This window comes from Ischnura elegans, chromosome 3, assembly GCF_921293095.1.
Source record: "Ischnura elegans chromosome 3, ioIscEleg1.1, whole genome shotgun sequence".
Lineage (NCBI taxonomy): Eukaryota > Metazoa > Arthropoda > Insecta > Odonata > Coenagrionidae > Ischnura > Ischnura elegans.
Window position 1 is genome coordinate 42,433,983 of NC_060248.1, and position 19,566 is coordinate 42,453,548.

Below are 19,566 nucleotides of genomic sequence, written 5' to 3' on the forward strand. Positions count from 1 at the left end.
CTTCAACAAGCTTTGGTATTAGTTAATCAGTGCTTCAAGGTTGGCATTTAACCAAGATTCGGTTTAAAAGTGATAAAACAACTATGTACCCCTCTTAAATCTCCTGGAAGGTCCACCATATTTATATTCTCCGTCCCAAACACAAAATTTCCCAAATTTCTTGTGGAAAAGTCAATGAAACGGCCTTTTACTTTTAAAACATTTTTAGTTCCGCTTTTGCTATATCAACCTGATTATTTCTTTTTTCTTTCAATAAAGCGTTAATTCCCTCCAAGGTCTGAATTCCATCATAGTTAAACGATTTAAATTTGTTTTGAAGCGAAAAAAAGTGAGAAGTATAAAACAAAGTTAGTTCTATCATTAATGTGATCAAACTTCCACAACTTTAAGCCTGCAGTGATAATTCATAGCCAACTTTCCTGCAAGAATTTTAGACGATATTTGAAATCCTAATGATAGATTTTTAGATATATATCGACAGTGGCCGCTATTTGGCATTAGCGATAGTTATATTTCTTCGCCACTTATCCGAATCATCGTCTCTCTCCAGCAATTTCTTCAATTCTCTCATCCACTTCAACTGACCGCGACAGCTCATACCAACCACCTCGTCCCCGACAAATTAAAATGTTATTTTCCCTTCGTTTTTCCTTCACGGCAGCCGCGAACGACATGGATCTCTGCACTGGTATGCTGAGGCGGCGTGAAAACGGACGTGGGACGAGAGAAGAAACATGATTCAGAGTGGCGCGAGACGTCGCTGCCGATTACTTACGTACCGGGAGCCCTTACTTCGACACCGGTGTTGCGTCATGTCGTAATCATATTAATTTACATCGGCATTCAGTCCCGCAGCCCCCTGTATTCGTGTAGACCAGACCAGATGCATTGGAAAATTAATTAAAGTAAAACATCACAGCGGCGTTTATTTGTTTTTATGACAAATACATCAGCGATCGGTAATAAAATGTAAATTGATTGTAATTTTGGTGATAAAATGTTATGGCACTCATCAGCCTCTAAATATGTACTACAGATGATGAATTCACTACCTGCCAAAGATAGCCATTTCCTGCAAAAGAAACAAAGGTTCAAATATCTAAACGAATGTCAATAATAATTTTGGACTTAGGATAAACGTTTAATTACCAACTGCCAGTATACGTAGGGTTATTATGGGCGCATCATGGACGATCAACTTCAGTTAAATAAACGGCCATCAGATATCGAGCATGCATGCCTCAAGTCACAATCTGTCGATTACTTACACACACCAATAATGAACTCTGAACAATGGAATACTGATGCCACATTCCCGAGTAAAGTCAAGACATTTCGCAATAGGCCATCATAAGAAGGACCTGAAGGATTGCACTCCGTTGTAATACACCGTTGCAATAAATTTTAAATCTAAATTCTCTGCCCAAACGGTTCTGCGGCTTGACGAGGGGGGCCAGCTGGGGGGTAACCTCACTGCAGCAGTGGGGGTCCAAGAGGCTATGAAATTTCTGGGAATTTCGATGCTTGTAACAACTCTCTTAAGGTTGTTTAATTACTAATTTTCCAAAGAATTAAGTTTTAAAAACAAATATTTATGCACAGTTTTAGTAATTTTACCTCTATAACGCATTACGTTTTTATTCCTTATTACAAAAGGTCCAAAAAGGCTACTCTCCTGTATATACTCGAAAATGGAACGAAATTATCATTTTAGCTAGTGTAAATTGGATACCCCAGGGGAGCTATATCCCCTATAAACCCCTAAGGGCTGGCGTGGCGCATAGCAATCTGCATTCCTTTGTTTTTTCTTGTAGTATTCTTTGGCGTTGCTGTTTCGTGGATTTTTCTATCTTTCGGGTATTCGCCGCGTTGTTCGTCTTAGGTTGACGATAGTTCCGCCGGAATTCCACCAGGCGTCTTCAGATCGATATGACCTGGTGGAATCACGAATCTCAAAAGAACAGGAAAAACATTCTTCTTCGTTGAATACAAAAGAGATCAGTCCAAGACAGATTCAAGGTGAATCACGGCGAAACTGTCGTCAACCTATCACAAACCACGCGCTAAAAATCCGGAAGATGGAGAAATGCACGAATTTCTTAGTTTTCATTTCAGTGGAGAACCATTAGTAATCTTCTCTGTTATCGATTGCTGAATTTCGATTAACTGATTGATTATCGAATCAAATTCATTCTCGATGGTCTTTGTGCTCAAATTTCCACTCGCCTCTTCATTCCTTTGCGCGTTTCGTCAAAAACTGCTACGGGCGTACAGACAATTTTACCCAGATGTTAAGCGAAATAGGCTGGGAGCCGCTGGAGACTCGGAGGCTTGCGCGCTAGGCTTAGATTACTTGAACAATTGAGAATGGATATCTTTAAGAGCGACACAGAGAACATAATATTAGAGCCACACTATATTTCCAGGTCCGATAGAAGTGATAAATTAAGAGAGGTTTTGCCGAGCGGACAGATGTGGGAATTCGTTTTTCCCCCGAACCACAAAGGACTTCAATAAACGCTAGTCCCAACTTCGTTGGAACACTTCATTTTTTTTTGGCTGTAAACGGCTGGTGTCCTAACACCCCCTGCTACACGCCTTTTAGGCGGCTTGCGGGGTATTATGTAGATGTAGATTCGTCTTGTCCCGGTAGCAGAAATATTCGACACAGCCCCCATCCCACGAACTCTCCTTCCCCAGCCTCCCTCCCCCGCCCCGCCACACCCGCACCGCCGTGCATACCTCCCTCCCGCCCGCCTTCACGACATCTCCGCGTGTCGCAAGCGTTTCGACACTCCTTGCGACCGCTTCCTGCCAGACAATGCACCGGCAAAAACCCCTTCCATTGGCGACCCAGCAGCGCGACCTCCCCACTCTCTCTCTTGAGTTAAAGCCCGGTCTGCAAAGGAGGGATGGAATTCGGGTGGTGCGTTGGCATTCTCTTAGCTCAGGTCTTTGGGGGGAGGGAAGAAGACGCTGCCACTTCGACACCTTCTCTTCGACGCCACAATCTGTCTCCTACCTAATCCCCCGCCCCCTTTCACTCCCTGAACACGTAAGAGAAGATGTCCTCAAACGTCCGAGCCAATTGGATGTTTCCTCCTCTCCGAGACAAACACGCTTCGGTATCCCTTCTCAAAATTTCTTTCCGCACGCTTTTGCACCACCCACGCCCGAAAACCGTCTTTCGATTCGTTCCACGAAGTTTCAGCGCGAAATTTATGCTGCAGTTGCAAGTTACAAGAGGAAGATTTTAGGCAAACATTTTGAGAGTCTACCACAGTATGTCTGTTCAAACTTCTTTACAGCAGGCTTTTTATTTTTCTCGTCCGTAAACCACGTATCAATGAATTCCACGATGATACAGTACTATTTTTCAATGATGAGGCGAGTTATGAAGAAGACATAACAAAAGTTCAATTAACGAGAGAGTTATTCATAAGAAATGTCTGCTATCCAAGACAAAAATTGTGATAATACAACCGTGGAATGCCCAAATTTCTTTTCCACACGCTTTCTCTTCATTTTCACAAAAAAATCTAATAACCTGAACATCGAAGTTAAGCCGTAATATTACAGATAAAGAAGCGATTTGAAGATAAAAAATTCTTTGTAAGTCTATGAGCATTAACTCTGGAAGAAATACGAAAAACTTAACTTTGTTTCCGAAGGATAATATAACTTAGTAGAGTTTCAGACATTCGAAAATTAGCATAAAATGCACCGATATTGGTTACCTAATCCCATAATTTCACGCAAAGAGTAAGGATGATCTAAGGTAAGCTGATCCGAAATTTAAGTTGCAGTATTTATCTTATAATGGGCCCATAGATTCGATCTTTCAGATAGAAAATTACAAACCATGGAAAGAAATCATCAAATGGTATTTGAGCCACTCTCGTAAATGAAGGGATTCGTTTAGTTGTGTCTGTTGTCACAACTAAACGAATTACGCGAAAAAATTCCATTAAAGGCAGTGTCGCAAATCTGAAGAGATGGTTGTAGAATAAGAACGATCTGTGAAGTCAATCGTCAGCTTCCTGAGCTATCGGCATAAGCGCAATGGTGAAGCAAGCAATCCGATACGGCGCCCTCAGTCTTCGTAATTCGCCGATAAGAGCAATAAAAAGCATTTCTCTGACGGTCAAGGAAGGTGGCAAGCACGTTTAGACCGATTTCTGGGATATCTTTCAAGGATATGGCGCGAATTGGATGGGTGATCTCCTATTCCGAGCGCGCAATGCCATGAGTAGACCTGAATTCGAGGGGGCCGCGAAACCTTACAGCAAATCCCTCGATATTTATGGCAAAAGTTTCATTCCGCAGATGAATTAAGCAAGCGTTCACTACCGTAATGAAAATCAGATTGCATCCTACCGGTAACTATTGGATCTCACCTAATCTCAACATAAGCCTTTCAGCAATCCTAAAAGAGACAAAATTCATCTTCAAATTATTCGAGATACACATGTAAAGGTTAATTACGCAGATATACTGATGATGCGATCATTATTGCTTCGGAAACAGTATATGTTCTACTACAGTATATGTTCTACTATATGTACTATTCTAGGTACTTCTCAACTAAAAACTGATGTCCACATTAATGGATTTTTATCCTTTGGATATGTTTTGAAGAAGACAATGTTGTGAGTTCAAATCCGCCAAAAATGATTACGATATATGGTCTTAGTGTACCTCCTTCAAATATCCATCCTCGAAACTTTATCCCTCTCCAAAAGAATGGAAAACTCCCTGGAAACGTTTTTCTGGCTACCACCCTGCTGTGAGTCAACATACACCGGCTGATACTTGTTAATTCATGTTTATCCCTTCGTAAATGGATTTTACATTCGGAAGAGCTCGCAATACATTATGAATGACCGAAAAATATAAGTGGTTTGACCGCTCAGATGAAGACGGCAAGACCATCAATTTCTAGCCATGAGTAATGCACGACACGTAATAACTTCTTTTAAAGCCCTATTCCCAAAAATAATAACAAAAATTATCTTTAACCCCGCACTTTAATTGTGAGTCCCTGGATCGGTAGCGGAGCCTAAATTACAATTTTCTGACGAAAGCAACAGGAGAGCTAAATATATTATTTTATTGGCAATACCTGAGAATAATTCTCAATCCCAAATAATTTTATTGTGCATAAAAGAAATTAGTTTTTCTATCATTCATATTTACTCGGAGATTAATTCAAGGGAAAAGCTGCTTTAGGCTCTTGAATATTTGGAAACACGCCTTAAACCGTAACCTTGACTAATTTGAAATTCGAGAAATGACAACAAACCCTAACCCAATATTTGACCATTCTCAAGAATTGACCTCGAAGCAAGGTTGCGACCTGGAATAGGCGTGAATGAAAAGGTATCAAGGGTGAAGGGCATATCGAAATCGTTCACTGCATTCTGAAATACATCGATCCCGTGGTATCCATGCCCACGGTCACACTCGCCTACGGGATGACCAGGGCTATGGGAACGGATCGGCAAGAGTTCGAAATATTACCAGTAGCGCAGAGCACGCAAAAATCTGGTGTCCCAGGAATAGAATTTGCGCTATGTCAATCAAGAAAGCATGACATAAGAGTACTGACTCATCGCTTCCTCTCGACCGATCTCGTTGATGACACAAAAAATTTAAAACTTATGCTACCATCTTGAAATTTCAGTATATATAAAGAAGAGTATATTTTGCTCATACGTAATATTTCTATGACCGTGCGGTGTGCATGTGGCGGTACTCTAGCATGCTGCTTGTTGGTGATTGGTCATCCACTGCGAAACACCGAAGAGGTGGCACGCAGGGTATTATGTAGACGTAGAGGAAATCTGCCAGCATCTCAACTTTGAAAATGTATCCAAGGCATTTCTTCAGATATAATTATTTTAAATGTAAGATTCAAGAAAATGCCGAAAACGTCCCGTTACATTTCAAAATGGCATTGCAAACTTTAAACGAGTAATTTATACCCCCAAAAAGGACCAAGACCGGTGGAGTAAGTGATGCGCTCTCTTAAAATGTTTTCAACCCCATTGAGCTATATAAATAAGAATGAGTTTCGTCTTTAGAGTCGGACTCGTGCACAGGTAGAAGCGGGCGAAAGATGGGATGAGGGCGCACGCTTGAATTTTTGAACGCGGATCTCGATGAGGGAGGGCAATATATGAAACACGAATAGAATGATGTGGGATTCATTAGTCTGCCTGTAGATGAATTGCCAACCACCGCACATTTAAATGAGTTAACTAAGTTGCCACTCGCGACGCTGATCAGCAGAGGAATCCGAATTTCAAAGTAGCCTATAATTAGAGTTTTTGACCGATATTAATGTTCGTGATGTTGTTATACAGCATGTATCTCTATAATGGATCGCGATCATCTACGCTACGGACATTCTTGAAAACCGCTTAAAATGCGCCTAAGAGGCACCAAAAATAAAACTTTAACGGGGTGGACTGGTGCCTCCTCTTGGTAGTCACCTCGGGATGAAGATTGCCATATCGAAGGCAAGCCGGATTTTTTTATCTGTTTCTAGCCATGCGGCCACTCCTCTCCAAAGACGAAATTTTTTAGGGAAATGCAGAATTTTAGTAACTAACCTTAAGACTCACTAACACGAATACCTCTATAAGGGAAAGTAATAGCCCCTTTTCTAGAATCGTTTCACATTCAGGTTGTTGCCGATGACTTCACCACTTGAATTGCTGATAATTTCTGAGAGAGTTACTTCACCACCAGAACTGTTGATAATTTATGTCAATAATAGATGAAGATAAATTTTATATTGAGGTTTATTGAATGCAAGAATTTAACAGTACATAAAGTTCCAAATTCTTGTAATCTGCCCTCCACTGATGTTGAAGCTCCGGATTTGACCGTGCTCTTACTTTTCCAGTGGTATTGAACACTACAAGTGGAATTCGAGCTTCATAGGATTTAATCTCCTGCTGCACCTTTTAGTAGAAGTTTGAAGGAATTTCCCTGATTTATACATAAAATAATTACCCATTTAGCATCTTCCAATATCTTTCTCGGCATACAGATTTTGGGTAGAACCTATAAATATTTGAGTACGTCCTCGAATGAGGCTCTAAAAAGAAAATATAGAGACTATCGAATGAGGTCAAAACAAAAAAACCAACACTTTGATCCCTGAATTCACAATTGATTCGGCGTGAATGGCCATCGGAGGAATGTGACAGATATATGCTAATGCGCATCGATCAGTGATTTTGTGAAGGATTTCGTAGACTTTATATGGCCACGGTAATTTTTTGTTGTTCCATTCGCCTCCCATATCTCACAATTATACTATAATTATCAACTTCGAGTCCAAACGTAACCTCGCTCCTATTTTTCAGGGATAGAGACTTAAATTAAAAAAATCGAGATGCTATCATTGACTTTATATAATTTTTAAGGCACATAATACGGCAGTAAATACCGAGGGTTTGAGGTGGGGTTTAAACCCCACCTAAACCCCGTAAATTAAAGGGCCACAGGACGAGCGATTAAGATTTGACCGTATGAAACTCGACGACTGAGAACAGAGGAAACCCGAAAGATACGATTTCTATTTGAGAAAATGTGGATGCGATCAACTATTTCGTACATCAATCCAAAGTGATGAATGAAAACCGCCACAGCCTGAGGCGCTAGAGTGATAAACCTCAGTTAAAGATAACTTACAACCCTCGGGAAAACCACAGGCTAAGTGCAACTTAAGTCCAGAATACGCTAATCAGAGCAGCATAAAGATAATAATAAATTTACAAAAGACTCTATTCATAATAAATGGTAAAATTGATTGTGTCAAAGAAATAAGAACACAGTACAGGGGTCCTCCGATGAATCTTCGTATTAAAAAAAATGATTATCCCGCAACTGAGAAACTTGAGGCATTTTCCAGAGAGGTCACCGTCACATGAAGAATTATAACTTTCTGTGTTATCACCAAGAATGCGTTAAATTGGGAAAATATGCTGATGTTGGAGAAAGAGTTCTCGGGTTTCCAGCCGGGTCCAAGGGTTTTTCAGCACCGACGTTTCGAGGGTGAAGTCTGCTATCGTCTTCAGGGTGAATGTTTAAATGTTCTTGTTTAAATGTCTTTTGTTGATGTTTAATTTAATGGATGCCTGCCTTAATATCTAGCCTCTACGCATAGGTATAATTTGGAATGAAGATGATGATCTAGATGAATCCGCTGAGTAAAATATAAAATATATCATCCTTCAAAAGAATGATGAAATTAGCACGTAACTAGCGGAATGAGCATCTCATGCCGAGGTCTCCTTCCCCTCCGTCGCTAATGGACACTCTCCCACCCCCCCCTCCTCCCATCCCACCCATTCCCACCACCCACCCGCTCCTCAAGACGTCACAATCGGCGACGCAGGCGCAAACTGGCTCTGACGCAGCGGAGGCGACCGGTGGTGTCCACTGGGATGCCAGAAATGCGTTTGCTCTCCTATCTCCACGCAGAGGGGAAAATACATCCATATCTGCGATTCGAACATCTGCGTACGTGATGAGACGGTCTTCGGGACGAAAATCAAACGGAGCGAGCGATGGGAGGTGAAGCTGATGGGCTGCGCGTCGTCCTACGTGCAACCGAGGAATAGAAAACTGCGCTTCCCATCAGCCAACGAGGCAATGATTTGAATAGCTCTGTTTGGATTGACTTGCGTGCATCCTTCGCATTGGAACCAAAGTGCGAGCTCATGGTTACAGGGAATGAACTCGTTTTTGGCACGAGATTCTAATTGTAAGATGAGTACGGAATACGTTTTAACTCGATGGTGTTAACCGTGCTTGTACTTTGCACAACTGCTCGGATAGATGCACGGAATTAGAACAGGGCCAATTTCCTCGACATGCATTCGTGTATTTCCATAGATTACAGGCGTTTACATAGAGCAAATAATGATGCTGAATTTATTTGTGCATTGTAATATGTGGTTGGAGGTTGAATCATTGAAATCATTCCATCTTGAAATAATGGATTGTTCGATTTCGCTACCATTTTTTCAAGTTAAAGAGAAAGAAATGCTCCTTCCACTCGATTCGAATCAGCGCATCTATGGACAAAAAAAAATATTTTTACCACACTTTTAGAATTTGAGCCAAAATCATTTGGCGATTAGAAATTTTCTTACGACAGGGAGAAAACGATTCGTAACAAGAATTCACATTACAAACCACAGAATATCTAACTTCTACTCTTCATGTAATTTTAATAATACATTCCCATCAGATAGTATTGTAGGGAATTCTAGGGACTGTTTGCTTGAGATAGAAAAACCAAACCAGTTTATACTTCGTTGAGGTATCGTTTTGGAAGGCACTGAACAAATAAAACGAGTTATATCTCAGTGGTAATGAATTGGGAAAACATAATAAAAGTCCGGAGTTTCCCTTTCACAATCTTTTTTGAACTGAATGAATCAATTCAAAATGCTTTTTTTACGTTACTCACCTATAGCAGTGTCTTATTAATAAGGATAATAGCTCCAGCAGGATCAGTAAACTTACCTAGAAAGAAAAGAGAGAAGGATAAAATTAACATTTTTACAAATCATCTCATACGCCATAGGGATCAGGAAAATAGTCTACGAGTTAAACCCGTAGAATAGCGTTTAAGTGGAACTTCTTTGCAATCGCATAGCGAGCTCTAGTATTCAATTAAGAGAAGCATGAGATAGAATGACATCTCAGACCCAAAATCAAGGAATGAAATTTCAAATATGTCTAAGAGAATAAAATGTAACACATAACTGTGAAAGACTTTTGATTTATTATGAATTTATGACCAAAGACATAGGGCAAAAATGGAATACTATTTGGAATTGAGTAGGATTAGGAAGGCAGGAGAACGGAAGAAACATAATCATTTGAATGAGATATTAGCACTATAAAAACTAGATTGAATAATCTTGTCCATGAGCTGACCATGGAAACATTAATATTTGAGATTGAATTTCGGAAAGGAAATGGAGGCCAATGTCATCTTAATTTATTTCCAGTTGAGAGTAATTAGAGGGTGGCTAGGTAGCCATTAACGGACTTTTTTAACCCTTAAAATAGTTACTATTTAAGTATTCTACAGGGTAAGGTTAGTTTACATGGAGCATTTCACTAATTATCCTGTCCGGTCTTCCATTCCACATCGGACATCTCATTTTAATTCACAATAAGGCCCACTCCACTTCATTCTATCCATTGAGCCTCATACCTCGTGTTAAATTAAAAAAGTTTTATCGGAAATGAGAAGAAAAAATTTGCTGTATTCCAACAATTTATTTTCAGGCACAACTGGTTTCGACGCAGCGGGCGGCTTCTCTCCTCCCCTCTCCAATCCTCACATATCGCACTCGACACCACATTGCTTCCTAGAGGTGTCCAACCCCTTCCACCTACGTTATTCCTCCCCCAGACCTAGATAAAATATAACGATCATGTTCTAGATTTTACTCTTTACACCTGAAGATGACGCCGCAACGGCGAAGCTAGTTGTACCTGATAATGCATTGGCTGGAATATAACAAAGTTTTTCTTTTCCTTTTACAATAAAAGGATCTTCCACACGATTGAACCTGAGACGATAGAGATAATAAATTTATTTGTCGTAACCATTGAAATTTATTTAAAATGCATAGAAAGTGACTCATTCTGATGTTATATTATATTAAATTTCGGTGATAGGTACCATGAAACAAGGTTCAGGTCACGCTCTTGGAGGGAACAAAAAAATTTCTTCATGATCCAGACAAAATCCAAATGCGTTATGCCATCGCAGCCATGGGAAAACACTGCAGTTGATATATAAATAGGCTCCCCCAGAACCGGAGGACTGGGGCAAGGCCATGACTAAGGGAGAAAAACGCTTTGAACACTCAGGAAAGATTTCAAAATAAGATTTCGGAAGAGGGCTTTTTAGAGGTCGTACGCTGAGATGCGCGAGTTGAGCGTTGGACCATTCAGCACAAAGGCAGCAGTCTGGGAAACATGCTGACCGAATCTTGAACTTTCACGTTTTGAGCAAACGGGACGTGAGAGATTAAAAAAGAGCTCACTTGGACGGCGACTGCAACGCATTCAACTTCGTCACGTCTTTTTTTCTTTTAGCCTTGGTTGATGTGCGACAGTTGAGGGCATTCCACCCTTTGACCCTTTCCACGCTTCTCCATACAATGAACAATTACCCTCCGTACGATGAAGTCCTCTAGATTTGGTAACTGTATTTAAGAGGAAAATAATGCTACCTCATCATCATGGTTGTCGTAATCATTGGTCAACAGTGATTTACTTGTCAATATTATGATTGTTTTGACGAAGCTCTTCACTAGTCTCCTATCAGCTAATCTTGCTACACCTACGTATTTTGTCTCATTCACATCCTTCTTTACCTGTTCCATATATTTAGTTTGAGGTATGCCTTTCACAAACATGCCATCTACTTATGTACTACTGCGATGTGGAAGGCAAAGCGAAACAACAACATTATTATCCCGAGGAGTAACAACTTCTCCACTCATTTTTATATCATGACATGATGGAATTCTCTTTAGCAGTAGAATGTGAACTTGGTTTAAAAAAACTATGTCGCCGAAGTGTATTCATTTTGCCTACCTCAGTTAACTTCACCTACCTCTGCGTGTGATTTGAGAGAGTAAATTGGAGGTAAAACGGCAAATCATGAAAGCTTGGGTGATTATCTAATTAACTGAAATTAAAATATCACATTCTGCAAGTTATAAGCGCGCCTTCAGCAAATTACCATATTAAATACCATTCAGCATGTGACAAGTCATATGTTAATCATGCTATCCCATAATTGCCCTTAACACCATCATAACTCTATTAAAATTATTGGTAAAATGCTAGATCGATTGAACATCCTGAATCGCCTTTTGCTTTATGTTCTGGAATCATCATTTATCAGCGAGAAAAAAATAAATATGCGAAAAAATTTGTACACGAATATGAAGAGGATGATTTTTTATAATCCTCAATTTAGGGACCCATATAATTTTATAATCATGATCAGGTAATCAACTTTTCATGTTTGGTACAAGTAGATCTCAAATTCACCCAGTATTCCAATATAATGAATTATTTTTGTGAGACAAAAGCAATCTCAAATTAATAAAAATGGGAAGGAAATGCCAGTTTGTTACACAAATCTCTCCCGATGTTTCGACTCTCGGGATACTAAATAATTCATGGGTGCTTGCACTTGAAGGAAGGGCGGACGGATTTGGAAGTGGAGATGAGGAGGCGAGCGAGAGTTGTCCCGAAAAGCAGAGAAGAGATCTCCGCTCCGAACGAGGAGGCTGACATGAATAAGTCACGTCTACGTCAATTGAAAAAGGAGGTCGTCCGTGCAGTTACGTGCTAGGCGTCATAGAATTCCATTACCAGCTCTCTTGGCGTCAAATAACTCTTCTCACAAAATGTTAATCGCGCATAATTTCAATTGAGCTAACAAGTAATCTTTGGAAGACCATCATTTCCTGTCAACTGATCGAATTTTGTCTTCTTTCGCATCAAATTACTTGTATCAAACTTTCGTTATCACCGAGACAGTTTTAGGAAAAATCTTGGATTTTGAAATTTTCAGAGAAGAACTTTTTGATAATTTGCCTGCTCCTCAAAAATAAAAACATTTACATCCGAGCAAATACTCAAGTAAAATATTCAAATTAGAGATACAGGCAAATGTTGACAGCGATCTATTCTGTTTAACTACCCTGAAATTTCAATATGGCGAGCATGTTGTAAACAAGTAATTCGTTGCGACGAAGACTGCCTGGTCGGGAGTCCTCTTAGCAACTCCAGAAAAGTTTGAAGGCCTTTAATGAAGCATGTAAACAAAAATAAATCTTTGAATTTCCACAGTTAACTTCTTCCATAAACTTAGCGTTATTATTTAATAAAGGTGTTCTACCGGTTAAATTAGGCAAATGAGTCTCCTCTTCAATTCCATTTGGCCTATTACCTTTTGTTCTATTTATATATCCTATTCGCTTCCTCCCTCTTCTCTGCTCACCAAACATCCTTCTCTCTTTAATACAGTACCGCGCTTTTATAACGAAGTAAATAGCTACCAAAATAAGATACAATTTCCGAGAAGATCAAATGTACTTCATTCGGGCCTCAATATCAATACATCATTCTCAAGTAACTCGGTTCGGAGTAATTTTTCTGCGGAAAATTTTACCTCATTATTTCATTAGGGCCAAATTCCAGTTAGTGCCTCGTGAATCTCGATTTGTAGTGTTTTGAGACTTGTTGGTTGAAACCCAAAGCGATAAACGATAGCTAAGAAATGAAAAAGGAATCCATGCATATTTTCGAAAGGAAGACGCAAGAGTCACTTCGGACAGTCATTAAGTGCTACTGAGGTGGTATTCAAAACACAAGCGTCAGCAATGCGCGCGATAAGGCGACGCCTTTTCCTCGTTTCTCGATACAGATAAAAATATTCGCATTCCTCACTTTGTGAAGGCGGACACCCGCTTCGAGGAACCCTCTCTGAATGTGGTTTTGTGTGCACGTGCAGCCAGTGCATCCTTAATCTCTGCATTGTTGTGGACGAGGCGATTGTTTCCATAAATCCTTATCCTTGCCGCAGACTTCCCAAAGCCGCGCGCGGAACAATAGGTCGCCGTCCTTCGCACTCGTTTGCGATCGTAAACGAGCATCCACGTAAGACGGAGAGGCGAGCATCGCGCACGCAAGCTCGCGTCCTTTAAGAAGGTTCCTCTGAACTACGTGAATCAATTCAGGGACTGAACACAGCCATTTTTTTCTCTACATTCAAAATTATTTTGTTTTTTCTTAGGCATGAAATTCCTCAGTCATGGTATAACGAAGGAGCGAGTTGGAAACCAAAACCTTTAGACTTGTCGACGGTCATGTAGGTATTTAACGTGGGATTATTTCAATCCGAATATAACGCCTTTCCCATGGAACTGTAGTAGGTATTCCGAGCACTATTTTTGAATTAAAACTTAGAATCATTTCTGTATTGTTAATAAACATAACTTAGGTATGCCTTGATTAGTCTAATGACTCTTTCACATTTCATAGTATAATGTTTTTTTTTTATTATTCCTTGAAAGTATAAATGTCCTTTATAATTGGATAGTTTAATTTGCTACGTGGCATAGCGGCGCAATCCATTTTAGGGGTTTCCGACTGTCCAATGGTGAAGAAGTTCAATATGTACCCCATACCAGCGTCCAAATCAAAGATAGAGGAAGAAACGACAACCTCCACCAGGACTGTCATAATTGAAAGCGATTTACTTGACTTTAGTATGTTTTCTATGGATAAATTCTGTCTGAAATGTTGGCCTTTAAAAGTTACTGAGAACATGAATAATAAAAAATTGAGTAGACGACAACAGAGTGTAAATGAGATATAGGTGTTGAATTTAATCTACGAGAAGAAAGGAGTCATTGCCATGTAGTATAGAAGATAATTCGTCAAGTTAAACAAAGAGAGCCATAGTCGCCATAGTCAGGACTAACATAGCTAGGCTAAACGGGCAAAAGACCTGTAGCCCAGCTTGCTGGGTTAACATTCTCCAGTACCTCCCCTCCACAGAAAAACTGGTTTGGTAGATGATATTTTTCCGATTTTAATTTACATTCGGATTTTCCTATTTTTGAGTACATTTAATCAAGCCCATTAATAACCAACTTAATCTATTATCGCCGTGCGGGGCAATTTCAATCGAGGCGATTCATGCTGTCCACGCCCTTGCTGCGGAGTTCTCCCTCCGGTCAAAGCGATATCGCAGCGGGGGATAACCCGCTGGGATCACCACACACTGCGGACGACTCCCCTCGACAAAGAACAATGGATCATCCTTGAGCCATCAAGATTTGAAAGATCTTTTCTGAAATCGACGCGAGGTGATCATTGTCTAAGAATGAGCAGGGGCAGCTGAGTTGCCGAGAAGACGACGTAATTGCACGGGCACATTGAGCCGGCTTGCGATCTTCCGAACTACCATTGGACCCTTCCGAAGCTCTCGATCCCGATGTTTCCTAAGCTCCTGATTTTGAATCAAAAATGTCTTGAAAAATATAGTGAACTATATTTCCCATGCAATGAACTGTAAAACTGATGGCGTTGTATTAATCGTATGCAATTTTTGATCTCTGATATTAGGTCCTTAATGTGGTGCAATTTTGATGAAATTTGGCATTCACGTGACAAAAGGTTGTATTTATTCTTTAATGTTAACAAAATGTAATAATTATGACATTTTGATTCCATAATGAGGGAGGGATAACGTCTAGTGTGCCAACACCCCCTCCATACGCTTATTGAGGAAGCTTGCGGAATAGTATGTAGTTGCAGATATCTGTTCGCATTCAAGTGTCTCATTTCTTCAAACTTAAGGCTGGTTTGGATAGTTGAGGGCAAAGTTCTCTCCGGGCTTAACCACTGACACTTTAACTTTGGTCCCTACCTCTCCTTGGGTTATCTTGAACAAACAAGAACCTGAGGGCATCCGAAGACTTCTTCCAGGATTTCAAACGAGGACTCTTAGGTCAATAGGTAAGCGCTCTATACCCTTGTCCCCTAATCCACTTTCTACTTAAGACCTAAGGATTCGGAAATTTCATTTTTAAACTCAAATAAACAAATTTTAATACTGGTGGAGCCTTCTTCGAAGATATTCGAACCAGGTTTGGGAGCTAATGTGAGGCCACCGCATTAAACCGTATCCTATAAGTCTTTTGTGGCTTCTCAGTTGTTTGATGCACCTATGCGATGAATTAATTAATAACCAGAAAAAGAAAAACTACTCGAGGACCACAAAGTTAACTAGGTGAATCCACAGATGCATGAAGTTGTTGAGAACTGTGGAGCTAACACTTTTGTGCCGCAAAGCAGTCACACAAGTGCGTGCTGGATCGAGATTATCTATCGCGATAAGACGCATAATGTAGGCTTCGACTGAGGGACGAGAACAGCTCACAAAAACTGACGAGGGAAGAAATTAAACTTCCAGACAATGGCGAACTCATTTGAATAGCGTGTCGCAATTAATGGACCTCCCACCCGAGCCTACCAAGAGAGGCGTTTTACTGGCTGAGGGGAGGGAAAGGATATGTTGAGCGGTCTGCAGAGGATAAGAAATATCACATCGAAAGAAAAATGTGGGACGAGGAGGAGCTAAGAGATGATCTTGGAGTCACAAAGCAGAGGCCAAGATAATAATACCCGTAAGTACATTACTGGTGGCCTAGATACAAAAATCTCTAGCCAATAGCGTAGAGGGGCATAGGGGACACACTTTGGCGAGCAAAACCCTTCTCCTCCTTGCCCTGAATCAAAACTGGTTTTTCGATAAACGTTTTACAAAAAATACCCTTGAAGGAAAATATCAAAGTTTTAATCAAAATTATTAATGCAGAATAGCTTAATAAATATTCATCCAATGTATTTATTTCTGTTAAAAATAATAGATCTAATAATAACCTTTTTGACGCGTAGAGCTCGCAATATATAAATACTCCTAGAAAAAATCCCCCACGGTCGTTATCTGGCTATATCACTTCAGACAAAATTTGCAAAAACTTCAGATTCAAATGTGAAATACAGGATGACATTCGTATCGATGCTGGTAATAATTCACGTTCTCAGCTTAATAAAATACACCTTTGTCATATAGTACATGCTTATATTTTAACGGCGTCATCATCATGCTCTATAGAGGGACTGTTGGATACATCTCAACAGTTGATTGAAAAAAGCTGCAGAACCAATAGACGCTGAAACAATATCTCGAAACAACCGTATTCAGAGAACCGATTTATTATAGCAATAAAGGCAGCCCAGTTGAAGTCACAAGGCGAGCAAAAATAATTATGGCCTTGTATCAAAATCATTACTCACAGTGGACGAAAGAGAAACATAAAAATAGTGATGCGTTACAATAATATCCTACTCGAATGAGGGTATTGCGGAATATTCTTAAAGAAGATAAAGTTATTAAAAAATACCAAATAAAAAACGCAGACGAGATCATAAAATGTTGAATCACATTTTAGCTCCAAATACATCTGAGGCTACCTTCCCTTCGCAATGCACTGACGAGAGTTGAACAAAATATGCACTATTCATCGGTTATATGCAAGTCCAACGGTTGACTGAGAACGCAACGCTCGAATAAACTCCCATCTGAATAAAATCGAGAGGGCGACGTAAAATAAGGGTAACAGTGAGGCAGAAAATAGAACGCGGAACGAGAAAAATTTCACTTTCAACGCAAAAACTTACCTGAAAATTGCGCAAGTTGACGGCTTTGAGATGGAAAGGAAAGTTAATACTGACATGGTCTGAGAATGTTTACGTCCTACGAGATCAATGTGTCGGCAAAGCAATTTTCAACGGTTCTTCTCAATAGAATATACGACCGCGCCTAGACATCTTTTTTCCCATCTCCAAACAAACAGGCAGGTAGTAATGAAATTAACGGCGATCCAGAATATGATGCGGCGGAGTACACGCTCAACACGCTCACGAAGAGCGAGGGCTGGGAGCGGGTTGCGACAAGTTATTACTGCTATTTATGCCGGAAATGACGTCACCACGCGAGACTCCGGTGTCCACTCCGGTGTTTTAAAATGGCAACAACAACAACAACGGAGAGACACGCGGTAGGGACGGAAGATTCGTGTTTGCGAGAGTGGGAAAAATGAAGGATGAAGAGGAAGCGGGGAGGGATGGCGGTGAGGTCATCCGCGGATCTCCGCTGAGAAGAACCCGTTAAAATCGCGGACTGGATCGACGTGAACTCATGCGGAGGCTCGTCTATTTTATCATTGCCGGAAAACATGCTTCAATATATATACGGCCGGGGACAAAAATTTCCATGAGCGTGAGAATAGAAAGAGGCAGGTTGGAGATCGCGTCTGCAGAGGGAAATGGAATAGGAGATGGAGGAAATAGAAAAAAACACACAAAGGGGAGAGGGAATGAAGCGGTGGTGGGAGGAACGGAGCGAAAGGAAACGAGGACAGCCGAAAGGGAAGACGTTGAGAAAGAGCGAACGGGTTAAATTCATTTATTTTATTTGTTCACAATTATTGCCAATTTAGAGTGAAACAGTGATATTATAATAATGGAGTTATGAATATGAATAAATGAGTTTAAAATCACACAACAACAAAAAATAAGGGAAAATATTACAAAAATACAAACAAAAAATTCAACGAAAATATGAAAGGGGAAAGAGGGGTACTTAATTTTTTTAAACAGATATATGGGACATAGCAAGGTTGATGGAAGAGTCGAATGAGAGTAGGAAAGGATCGACATTAAGTGGTAGAGATTTAAGAAGTGAGGAGAGGTGATTGCATAGGGAAAGTTTTATGTAAGGGAACTGGATGATTCTTTATCTTTCCAGGTTTTCACCACGTTCAGAGTTTCGAAGCACCACGGTTTGATTGATACTACCGGCGAAACCCTCGTTGAAGGGAACTTTGAACGCGGTGGAAACCCAGAAAAATGGAGAATCATCAATTTAGTGAAGAGTTCTCGGGATCGCCACCAGGTCAGGAACTCCATATCTGCCGACGTTTCGATGTCCGACTCGGCCATCGTCCTCAGGGCTGTGAATGATGAGAGGGCTTGATTCACAGCCCTGAGGACGATGACCGAGTCGGACATCGAAACGTCGGCAGATATGGAGTTCCTGACCCGGTGGCGATCCCGAGAACTCTTCACTGAGTCCATTCGCCGGGAAAGCACGAGATCTTTCTTAATCATCAATTACTTCCCGAAAACCGGAGTAGTAATCAGGGAATAAAGTTGATGTGAAGGCCGAGTTTTGGCTTCAAACCCCGCAGGCCCGTACTCAAGTCCCGGTGGTGCAGGCGGAGATATTTTCTTATAAATAGACGACCATCTACCTGCTTGAATGCTTTACGGAGGGCACTTCAAGTTCAACACCCCGTCCGTCGGATGGAAGGTTGAATCATGATCCCTTTGGTGTCTTTCGCTCAGAGTAGGCTTCTGTTGACGCCAGGTTTCTCTCCAACCTTCCTTCCATACTCTTCGCGACGGTGCAAATGATCTTAGCTGCCGGTAAAACTGAACTAAATGGTGAAAACATTAATACACATATATTCACTTCCTATTCTCAAAGCGAGGAGGAGGAACGACGAAGTGCTGGACATGGTGGGTGAGCAGAGGCAGCTTTTAGATGAGATACGGAAGAGACAGAAGGTATGGATGGGAGGAGTACTTAGCGGGGATGGGATGTTGAAAACAGTGTTAGAGGGAAGAATGTTAGGTAAACGAGGGATAAGAAGAAAAAGAATAGGATTTTTAGGGAGTAGGACTTACAGTGAATTGAAGAAGGCAGTGCTTGACGGAAGGGGAGGCTCTCAGAATGCTTCTTAAAGCACTCAATGGAAACCTACCTTAATCGGTAGAATAATTTAATAATAATAATTCTCAAAGCCCTGCTTCAAGACCTGCGATGGAGATTTCTCAACAGAAAACCATCAAAAACTGAAAAAAAGT

The 19,566-nt window shown here is 40.6% G+C and overlaps 1 protein-coding gene across 1 annotated transcript in view; it reads right to left on the bottom strand.

Moving 5' to 3' along the window:
• The window catches only part of LOC124155700 (ras-responsive element-binding protein 1-like), a 207,389-nt gene that overhangs the window by 74,819 nt on the left and 113,004 nt on the right, over positions 1 to 19,566 (bottom strand). The gene's annotated exons all lie outside the window — the stretch shown is intronic.